This window comes from Cylas formicarius, unplaced genomic scaffold, assembly GCF_029955315.1.
Source record: "Cylas formicarius isolate icCylForm1 unplaced genomic scaffold, icCylForm1.1 PGA_scaffold_3__17_contigs__length_32017465, whole genome shotgun sequence".
NCBI lineage: Eukaryota > Metazoa > Arthropoda > Insecta > Coleoptera > Brentidae > Cylas > Cylas formicarius.
The window spans coordinates 18403122-18415544 of record NW_026844326.1 but is presented as its reverse complement, the minus strand read 5'-3'; positions in this window follow the sequence as shown (position 1 = coordinate 18415544).

The following is a 12423-nucleotide window of genomic DNA, read 5'->3' as shown; positions in this document are numbered from 1 at the left end:
CGAAATTTCAAATGAATTTTTTGTCATTAGATTGCGAACTGATTTTTCAATGCACTAGTAAATGATTTAAATGTTTCGCAAGGTGTTGATTTAGTTAAATAAAATATATGAAAAACATCCTGTATATTTATAAAATGATTAGTAATGTATTAGTATGACAGTGTGCGACGGCAAGTTATCTTTTAAAAAGTGCGAATTTGCTCAAATGTTGCTTTCCAACACTGCTATCTATGGATAACCTGATGCGTCTTAAAAATATGTAATAATTTAGGAATAAAATCCTATACAAAAATGGCTGAGTCCAACACACAAGTGCTCAAGTCTATTTTGTATGTATATCAGCGAAGGCAATCATGTCAAAAAGAAAAGACCAACCTCGAAAGCGGTTTTCTCCAAAACGGACACTTTTTGCATCGGCGCCTTCAATTGTTTTCTTATGTATCTCTACTCTGTTGATTCGAGCTTGATTAACCGTTCAGTGTCGCATATCATTAAAAGTGGTAAAGTCGTTTCGACGAACGGTTAATAAGGTAAGACTAATTTTTGAAACAATAACGTTTTAAGGTGCAAATATACATTTCTGTTGCGTCACTAAAAACTCGTTAACGTTTTTTTTAACAAAACCTTATTTCTCCGAACAACGCTTAATCGGTAAAAATCCGTTACGGAATACAATAACGTTGATAAGGTTGAATACTCGTACTTGGTTGTTCCGAGAACTTCAAAACCTATAATTACAGGTAATCGGTAAAAACCTATCAAAAAGCCACTGTATAATTACTACCCGCTTCACCGATCTTTCGATTTTTGTCCTTCAATCACTCGCTGGAAAATGTGAAACCCACACCTGCATTTATTGTGCCTTTATAGCACCTAGGGAAATATAAGCTCAAAAAGGCTTGCTGCTAAAACTATATAATGCATTTTTTATTAAAATAATAGAAATTAATGTAAGAACTTAAGGATTGTTGTTACGTTTTCAGTGTGGCATTTTTCAAAGATATTATACATAGGTAAACTCGCAAAGACTTATCATCTATACAGGGTCTCTAACAAAGTGTCACAGGGAGATTCGTTACATCTTACTATCAAGTCCTTTAGGGAAAATATTTTTTTTCACAATTTCAATATTAATTTAGATACTAGTTATGTTACCAGCGCCATCCACGAGAAGTTTCGACCGAAATAAATAAATTCCTTTGTTGTCATTCAATTCAGGATATTTCTTTACTATTTTTACATTTTTAGAACAAAAAAAAATATTTCCGTTTCCGTTTTCACCGCCATCACCAAACTCGAATTTAGATATACGATATATGTAGTGAAAAACGAAGTTCTTTGATATTCAAATTGTACGAATTAAGAAAATACAACATTATTAAATTAATTAATAAAAAATCGTATGTAGTGGAACATGTTCGTCATTTGAATTTGGGACAGTTTTTTTATGTTCCTCGAAATGAACTTTGCTCGTGAACGGATAACATTTTTTCGTTTGCGAGACGGGATTCTGGGAATCGCTATTTGCCAGAGTCGCGACGAGTTTGCCGGAAGCATTACGGATTTAAATGCTCGGAAATATCCGCATATCCAGACGAAACTCCTGCTGTACGAGAAATCAAATAATAGAGAGCGAACGTTTAACGATTTTTGTTGGAACGAACTAAAGGGGAAAAGAAGAAATTTAAATTCAATAAATACTACATTCAGTACCAATATTACTCTGATATTCTTTTGTGTATTTTACGTCTAAATAAATTTTATTAATGTAGTTTGTAATACTATATTACCTTTAACTACTTACTATATATTTACAGACGATCTCATATATTTGATCATCTGCGATAAGTTTGCCGATACGGATGACTTAAAACTGTATTAATGCATTAAAAATCCGTGGTGTACTAAAAATAAATTGCATCTTAACATCAGCAAGTGCAATGTGGTTTCATACCAACGCACAAAAACTACTAAGTTTTTAATTACAATATGGGTGGTACTACCCTGACTAGACTTGCCACTGTAAAGGATCTGGGAATTTTATTTGACTAGACGTTCTCTCTTGTACCTTTCACTACTAAAATGGTGTCCAGTGCAGTGCAAATTTTAGGATTCCTAATAAGAAACTGCAGGCATTTTTGTAGCTCAGCTACTGTTAAAATTATTATTTAACTGTTACGTTAGGTTCGAGCTTGAGTTTGGCTCGCTGGTGTGGTCACCAATATAACTGCCCCGATCAGTCTATTGAGAGTGTGCAGAGAAGGTTCCTGAAGTATCTAATGTTCAGGGAGGACGGTTCCTATACTGAGAGGGGAGTTGTACTGCCTCTGAGCTTGCGCAACGACTTGCAATCTGTTTCATTTTTCTACAAGTTAGTTAATTCGGAGTCGATTGTCCGTTTCTTCTGTAACAATTACGTTTTTATGTACCGCGGCTGGAAGGGGCACATCAATCAACTTTCTTACCGCAGTTCTCAGGTCCAATATCCATTTTCAAAACTATATTTACAATATGTGTGTTACCTTCAACAAGCTATCTATCATCGCATCGATTTATATTATGATGGTCCACAGGCAATACTTCGGCAATTTCATCATTGTTATCCGTACTGGCAAGTCTTATCCTTTTCTTTCCCCTTCTTTACATATATATATATATATATATATATATATATATATATATATATATATATATATATATATATATATATATATATATATATATATATATATATATATATATATATATATATATATATATATATATATATATATATATATATATGATGACACTATATTCCGGGATATCATCCGTTCGCTCGTTGAACTCCGACTGGAATCCTGCATCCGACTGGAATCCTGCAAATCTTGCATCCGACTGGAATCCTGCAGACGTTTCGCCAAAATCTCACTTGGCATCTTCAATGCTCGCGTTCCGAAAACACTTCGAACACGAGCATTGAAGATGCCAAGTGAGATTTTGGCGAAACGTCTGCAGGATTCCAGTCGGATGCAAGATTTGCAGGATTCCAGTCGGATGCAGGATTCCAGTCGGAGTTCAACGAGCGAACGGATGATATCCCGGAATATAGTGTCATCACATTTTTCCATCCGTGAATCAATACGTGAGAATATATATATATATATATATATATATATATATATATATATATATATATATATATATATATATATATATATATATATATATATATATATATATATATATATATATATATATACATATATATATATATATATATATATATATATATATATATATATATATATATATATATATATATATATATATATATATATATATATATATATATATTTATATATATTCACGTATTGATTCACGGATGGCAAAATGTGATGACAATATATTCCGGGATATCATCCGTTCGTTTGTTGAACTCCGACTGGAACTGGAACGTTTCGCCAAAATGTCACTCGGCATCTTCAATGCTCGCGCTCCGAAAACACTTCGAACACTCGTGTTTGCAGGACCAGAAGGGGACTTCGTCTCAGTCGAACCGGACTACGAACACGGGTAAGACATTACACTGACATCTAACAAGGCAGCCCAACATCATGGGATGAAACCCCTATTCATCTCCACCGCTAGGGCAGCAACTGATTAAGACTGACTCCTCATGAAAAATGTATTATACTACCATTATACCGACCATCAAGAACAGAGACGCACCACAGATATAATAGGAATAAAAATCTAGTAATTTGCACAGTTTAACATTTTCAAATATTTATATTTATAATGTTGAAAGAAAGCAGCAGCTTCACGAACATTAAACAAATTAAATATTCATTACACTAACAACTAATTGATAATAAACATTAATGCATCGTGACTTTGGACAGTTTAGTTTCCGAATATACCAACACCTCAGTATAATTTCTCTTCGAATCCCTCGAGATTGTCCGACATTTTAAAATTCAGCGTCTGGGGTTATCCCATAAATGTTGAATTCCCAAAACCGGTCCGCAAAAAAAATGCAAATAATGGTTGGATGAAAAAAAAAGTTATTAAATATTTAGTACTCGTTGTAATTAACCAAAATTGATGGTTCCTTTTGATTTATGATTTTTGAATATACTATAATAAAAAGATTTTCATTGGATTACAAATATAAAACAAATTCTTAAAATCAAGCTCTATTTTTTAATGCGTCAATTGGGTCAAAAGTTTATTTATAGTCGTATGTACTTAGATCATTTAATTAAGTAACTATTAAAACGTTTTTAAATAAGTACCATGTAGAACCATTATTTGATAGTACTACGAACAAACTACAATTAAAATATTTTTATACTGATGCGACGCGACGTCGTTAAACGCTGTGTCGCTAGCGATTATCGATTTAATTGCAAATTTGTTAGAACGCGCATAAAATAAGCTTATAATAAGCGTAATTTTTCAGAAAAGGAGTGACGGTAGAAGCAAAAATCAACTAGAATTTATTTAAAAACTGCATACATACACGAGGACACACTACAAATTTAGTTGGCAAAATAAAGTGTATGCCATATCAGTATTTTATGGAAAAAGCTTGATAAACGCCGCTTTAGTCACGAATCTGATTTGGCAAGAGAAGAGCGAGTGTTTAAAAAGGAGTGAAGTTTATCAACGTGTTACGATCATTAGTTTTTGGGAGTTAACTGAATGATGTGACTTACCATTAGTACTGACTATCAGTTTCTAAATTCTACCAGAATTATTCGGTTGCTCAAAATCCGTATAATGAATGTGACGTATAAATATTTTAAAGTAGGGGATAGAAAAAAATTAAACTATTGGTAAACGGTTTGAATCTTGCTTCAAAATATTTTGTGTCACTTCGGAAAAATTGTAGGTACGTCTTCAGCATAAAACTCCGAGTGGTTTGCTAAACAAATTACTCCATTTTGACGTGAAACAATAACACAGTATTCCGAGAAGAATGTTTTCAATTTAGTGCAAAACTATGAATTATTTACAAAATAATACGTGCGGCAGGCGACGTTATTTATATCGAAAGAGCTTTTATAATTTGAGCCGAAATTCTCGGAAACCCATTTTGGTTTGGAGGTTAAATTATTGTGATATATCTTTGGACCGTTCGATCGGAATGCTTTTCCACGATGAGTATCGTTATTCTTGGTACTCTTTGTCGAACGCTTCGTGAAAATATGCGATATCGCATTGTACACCAGTTTATTAAGAACAATTTAATGTTAATGGTTAGTTGCTCTTTGGTATATGACATAATTTGTAAACGTTGGTAACACTGAGTCACGAATTATAAGGCGGGTTTATAAAAAAAAAATTAACAACTAATAACGGTTTCCTATAACATTGGCATTTTCTCCAATCCTGCGATATTAGAAACTTAATAACAGGACCCAACAACTCCTTGGGTCATCTAACGGGTTTGTGAATTTTCCATGGTTTGTTATATTTACACCAAAAATCTTATTTTTACCGATTTTGAAAATAATATGTTGCTATAAATAATTATATTTATGTAGTAGTGGAAATTTTCAACTTTATATGATATATACGGTGATCACATTTTCAATGGAATTGTATGGATAACTTTTAAATCATTAATTATACAGGGTCAAATTTGTATAACATTTTCCTGTAAAATCTGAAATAAACGGATTAGTAAGGAAATGCTATACTCTATGTTGTAATGCCTGAGAATTATACACAATTATTGAACTATAAAATTTAGTCTCCTAAACCGTATTCCATAGGCGTAGTATTGTGTACCTATATTGATTGTCAAGGGTCACGAGAGTGGCAGGTAGATGGACAGGTAGTTGAGCTATATATGCATTAGTGTCTAAAATTTGGATTATAGTTATACTTTTTATAAAACTTATGGATTCCTCCTGCGTCGGTTTTTGTTGACTCGAACTTGCTAACGTTTCGCCAATCATCCTGTTGTTCCTCAGAGCTTGACTGAAACTGGCTCGTGTTTTAGTCTGTACCTGCTTTTATTGTTTGAGGGGGGCGGAGCTAAATGAGGGGCATCTCGGATGACTAATTCCCATATTGGTGACTTAATCGCAGTTAAGGTTGCGTATAGATTTCTATAGACACTCGGATTCTTCGTTGGTAGAAGAATTGATTACATGAAAGAATTTTAGTTTTATCGAATAAAATTTTATGCCCGGTTTCGTGATTGTGTTCGGCAACTCCTGATATGTTTATTTGTCTTAGTCTTAAGGCTCTTTCATGTTCTTCGAGCCTAGTTTTTCGTCCTGTCTCTCCAATGTATTCTTTGCTGCATATGCATGGAATGCTGAAAACTCCTGGCATCTCAAATGGAATGTTGTCTTTGACGGATCGAAGATGTTGCGAGATTTTTGGACAAGTGGTAAATCTGGTTTTGACGTTATATTTCTTTAGAACCATCAGGTTACCAAAAAGAAGTACAGGAAAAGTACAGGAAAAAAAGACACTGTAATAAATGATGATAAAAAGAGCGACTGAAAAGGTGGTGTTTAAGCATGAAGTGGTGTCCTAACCTGAAACAACCTCTGGAAATTGGCGTTTTATTCCTTTTACTTGGTTTAGTTTGTTTAGACATGACACCCGATCAGAAATCAAGGCACACTATGTCAAAACATGTAATTGCGTACTGTGCCTGATTTTGGATAAAATCCCAAAACTGGATTCGAATATATTCGCATTCACGACACCGAGAAATTTGAAGTCGTCAAAGTCGCAACAAATGGAGCCAAACTTAATGTTACAAAGTTATTATGTGTGTATTTATTTATGTTTTCTTGCATTTCTGTTAAGTTGTTTTTATCAAATATTTTAGTTTTATTACATATTTATTTTTCTATGTCCGATTGGTTTTGTATTTCAAAGTAGGGAGTAGAAAAACACATATTAAACTTGAATACTTTTTTAATACATGGAACTGTGAAGGCATAACAAAATACAATATGCCCTCATATGAATGGGGCCATTCAAGAGAAATTAGAACCAGTAGAGAAAAAGCAAGAGGAGCATTTAACAGTCTAAGAAATATACTATGCAACCTTACCCTAGCTAATAACACTAGAAACGCGTCCTCCGCTGTTAAGCTTTCTCAGTCTTGTTACTTTCGAAAATCGATGAAATCGAATTTTTCGAAAGTATCTGCGCTCGTATAAAAATTTTATATCTCGGTAACGGTAGGTCCTATGGGATCGCCGTTGGTACAGAAATGATGCTCGTCGAAAAAACATTTTTTTTGTCTGTTTGTCTGTTCTCCGTTCTCCGTTCTCCGTTCTCGTCCTTTGGTTTTTCCTGAATAACTTTCGAACCGTTGGAGCTACAAAATTAAATTCTGCCTCCTTTTTAACCTTTCCATGAGACACATAAGTTTTTTTTTCGCGATTTTCGACTGTTTTTTGGACGTTGCTATGAAACACGATAAGTGTCCAAAATTTGAAGCAATCGACTTCATATTTGGCACATATATGCAGCTTTACCCCGTGATGTAACCCATTCAAATGGGGGGGGGGGGGGGGGCTGGGAGGTCGGGAAGTATTCTAAAAAAATCAAAAATCGCTTGTGCAAGGGTCTACAAAAAACATCATTTTTCAAAAACTGTTTCCGAGACCAACAAAATTCTTGAATTAAAATAAGCAGAAGATACGGCTCTATAAATTTTCATTCGTGACAATTTTTCAAAAATGTACAGGTTGCGCCGGAAATTCAAAAAAACTAAAAAATGGGTCCCCCTATTATTGAAAATTGTTTATAACTGAAAGATTATGCTTCAGATCTCACTTTCTTTCATATTGCGATATAGCCCGCATAGATAGCAAAAACTTTTGTATTTAAGGTTTTCACCTATTGTACAGGGTGTTCCCGATATTCCGTGCTATATGAGAAATGTGTTAAGTGTCCTAAATTTGCAGATATCAACTTCAAATTTAGCAGAGAAGTAAAAGTCTGTGTCTACATTTAAACTTCAGAAATTGGGGGCAATCAAATATTACCAAGTATTTTTTAAATATATATATATATTTTTTTTGGTCATTTTAGCTTCCAAAAAAATATGTTTTCCTCCATAATCGTTCATCCAATTGGCAAAATTCTTTAACCGACAGACGCAGAAGATCCAGTGCAATAACATTAATTTCAGGCATTTTTTCGATTATATACAGGGTTTTCAAATTATAGGCACAAATCTAAAAGACCTAGAAAATTGTTTTTTTTTACAGAGTGAATTATTAGCCGCAAATCAAAAATCGTAAAAAATATGGCTAATTGGTTCAAACGGTGTCATAGGCCGCATCAAGAGCTACAATTTTTGTATTTGCGGTATTCGTCTATCACACGCTGCTCGGGATATTTGAAAAAATCCATATTGAAATCGCTGTTTCAGGGGCTGTCAAAACGCCTTGACGTCTGATTATTACGGCGCACTGCATGGTTTCAGAAAAAACTTATTTTCTCGAAAACCATTTACTATTTTCAAAAAATTCTTGAACCAGGACCCGTCAAAAATCCAGGGCTATAACCTCTACTTCGAACAATGATTGTATCATATACAGGGTGTGTCGTTTATGGGCAAAAAATCTAAAATATCCTAAAAAATTCCGTTTTTGGGGTTACTTTGATATTTACCGATGTTTGCTGTGACTTTGAAGTTCGACGAGATGTGAAGGACATTTTATATAGGGTGCATGCACATTTAAATTACATCGATAGAAAAACAATGCGTCCCTTTACCACACGAAATTGCGCAGTTCTTCCCTTTTATAATAAAAAGCTGCTTCTGCTTCTGCTACGAACTTGCCCCGCCCACTGACGATTTTTCGAAAGCAATAACTATGGATTAGAGGCATGGAAATGGAAAAACCGACTAACCAAACCTAACCAAAACTAGACATCATTAATTGGACTGCAAATAAAATCTATAACTTAATTCAATTATTATAATTTATTTGTTTTTTAAAAAAATGTATGGCATCGCAGCAGAATCTGTATTATCCACAAGATACGTTTTTTTTGCCTTTTTAATTTGAAAGTCGTTTTCTGTCTGTTCTATTGATGATATTTGAGATTTTCATATTCAAACCAGATAAAACTAACCAAACGCAAAATATGGATATATAGGTAAAAAGGGTCAACCTTCATTGGATATGAGTTTTTACATATTTAATGACTTCTCCAACATGCTCTGGATATAACGTAAGTGGCGAGACTAAAGCAGTATGAGTGAAAAGCTATACAGAATAGTGGAAGACGAACGCGCCACTGCTTCACCGGAATCATCCGACGAACTAGTTTCGCATAAAAACAAATTAAGTGGCTTAATAGCATATTTTAGTTTTAACGATCGTCTTTAGTTTAAAGTCAACACACGACAATTTTCGAGAATAATTTGCCCATAATTAAACGTCATTTTTTTCGCTAATTAATATTTTCGGAGAACAAGCGACGAACGTTCGGAATTCTCCAACATGTAATCACGTAATGATTTTTGACTGCACGGTAGTTACCTTTAATTAAACTTTTGAAAACTTAATTTGAACGACAGTTAAACGCTCAGAAAAAATGCGCCGATAATTTGAGGGCAGGGAATTATTTAATGGTAGATTAATTAGTACGATACCGTTCGCGCTAGGTTTGTTTTTCTGCAAAAACTGTCTACCCGCGGCTTGTCACAAGTGTAGCAACTGATGAAAAAGTCTTCTACGATGCGGCAAACCATAAGCAGGACGGACACACAACATAAGTAGGACAATCGTTTAAATAGGAATTCAGATAGTACTTAATTATTTATGAAATTGAAACAAACTTCTTGAGTATCAAAAAATAAGGCCATATATACCAGAACACTTATTGGCCGCATTTTTATGCCGTAGCCCCAAATCGGCGTTTCGTCGTAAGATCTGGAATATACACACTTATCGGCATTGTTCTAAATGTTACTTTGGGGTGGGTAGGATTAGGTTTGGATAGGGTATCGGCTTTCTCTTTTACTTCCTCCATTAGGTTCAGCACCCGTAAAAAGTCTATTAGTTTGTAGGTGAAATATGTCAAGATAATAAAATTTTGAAGCTACAGCACCTGAGTAGCTGACTTTCTAGCGTCCGTGCACATACCGGCTGGCTTATTATTGTTGTCATCCGCAAGGCAGATTTTGTTTATGTGGTGTTTGAGGTTCCAGTGTCCGCTATACACCCCAATCAAGTTTGCCCTGCTCAAGTCTAACAAATTGTCGCTTGTGCGTTTCTTCGATGTCTTCGAAACGGCTAGACCCGGTAGTTGTTTAAGCGAACTTCCTCTACTCTGCAGGAGTCGATACCCAACATCTCCTGTGGCTCCATGGGTGACGTTTCTGTCCCCATCCTTGCCAGGCTAATCTCTTCATGTCCGTAACGTTGATGAAGCTTCTTGGCACCTTCAAACGGGTTTGAACGCCTGTCGAATCAATTTCTATGCCTTCAATGCTAACTAGCTCTGTGCACATCCCCTTTCTACGAGCTTTTATTGGTTTTAAGACTGTCAATAACCAAATCCCGTCTTTGCTCCAATAGATCAGTCTTGTTCTGATCCCACTCATCCCGGCTTAGCACTTGTAGAAGGGCAGATTGACGTAGTTGCACTAGGCGTTATAGATGGCAGGATTTAATGGTTCAATTGCGTTTCTGATAGCTGAGTGCGGCTGGCAGCCCATCTAGGCCTATATGTAAGTGAGGGCAACCCTACGAGAGCCTCCATGACCGGTGTATACTAGACTATAGATCCATAAACGATCATAGACGTCATAACCATTCTATAGACGCAATACTCATCTCTTTTGGATCCAAGCTCCACGACTTTCCTCATACTCTACCATATGTTCACAAACTAATTTTTAAACATTAGTACTCGTAGCCGTTTTGATTAATATCTAAAGGAAGTGTCCTTTAATTACAACCACACGTATTAATTTATAATTACTAATATATATTATAAATAACACATAAATTAAATTGTGCGTGTAGTTTACGTAGTTTGGTTGCAAGATTGCAGAAGAAAACTAATATCAAATAATTATTCCTTTGTTCTACTATTGTTCAGAGATTTTCCCACCATATTTTTGCGCGGCCCAAGTTCGAGACTGTTATTAACTAAATTAACAATGTAGTACTTTCATCGCCAATTTATGGATTTCCATTGGCTAAAATAAAATATTAGAATGGAAATGCAATTACCTTGTCATTGGCATGTACCATTTGCGGCTCTACAAATGTAACTGATAGTAACATTAATATATCGTTTGTTATGTTCATTGAAGAGCCGCCTGACGCACGTACATTACTTGTCAAATGACGCTTTAGCAATATATGCAAAGATTTCGATTTCTCAATCAGTCAACGATGATTTTAATCGTGAAACATGCTCGATTTATCGTTCAAACCGACTTTATCAATTATAATTTTCCAAAACCATTGGCGCATTGTAGTACAAAAAGCAGAGGTCAATGATATGCAACGTAACAATTATTCGTTATCGTTTTTCGCGGAACCATGTCATTGTTTTTAATTCAGTTTAATTTAAGGTTCGAACGTCACAATGCGCACAAATGCGACCAGATTAGATACAGTAAGCTATCAAACGTCACGATGCCATATTAAATAAGCGAATATGATTACAATAACTCATCGAAATTTTTTAATTAATAAGATGTTCTCGAAGCACGATCAAATGTAATCGGAAATGATGCCAATGTTTAATTACGAGTGTGATTTCTATTTTTTAAAAATAAATGATGGAAACCATGGAACGTTTCTCGAGCCACCGACAAGTATTTGCAAAAAAAAAACAATAATGAGCTTCCAATGGCCATGTTTCTCATCCGCTCATCACAACTTTACATGTGAACATAAACAAAAATACCTGGAGAAAGCGTCATGATTAAAATTCTTGCCTTATAATTCATTGCTCAGAAGCTCACTCCAGACATTCTTGAATCAAACCCTAACATGGATATGTGTCATGACGCGTTTAAAACTTCACTGAGGTCTTCTGGTTGCTATGTTCTTTAAGTATTCTTTAAGTCGATAAAGAGCTGGACAGAGCTGCAAGATCCATTTGTGGAACGTCTTTCCAGACATTCCCCATGCTGATTCAGAAATAAGCAGCTTATAAGCTATTTAATATATCGATGATTTCAACTATTTAAACATTAATTACATTTACTGGATAATTAAAATGAATAACTCTTACTTTATGGCCTAAAGAATTCGATGAATTCAAGAGGAATTTTAAGGAAGTACTAGTATCAAAGTAATTAGGGTGCACCCTTCTCTTTCTCTCTCCTCCTCCCTTATTGTTTAGTAGATACAATACAGAATATCAAACTGTCAGTTATGCTTTTGAAGTGTTAAAATTTCAACTAATAAAGATTTATGTTTG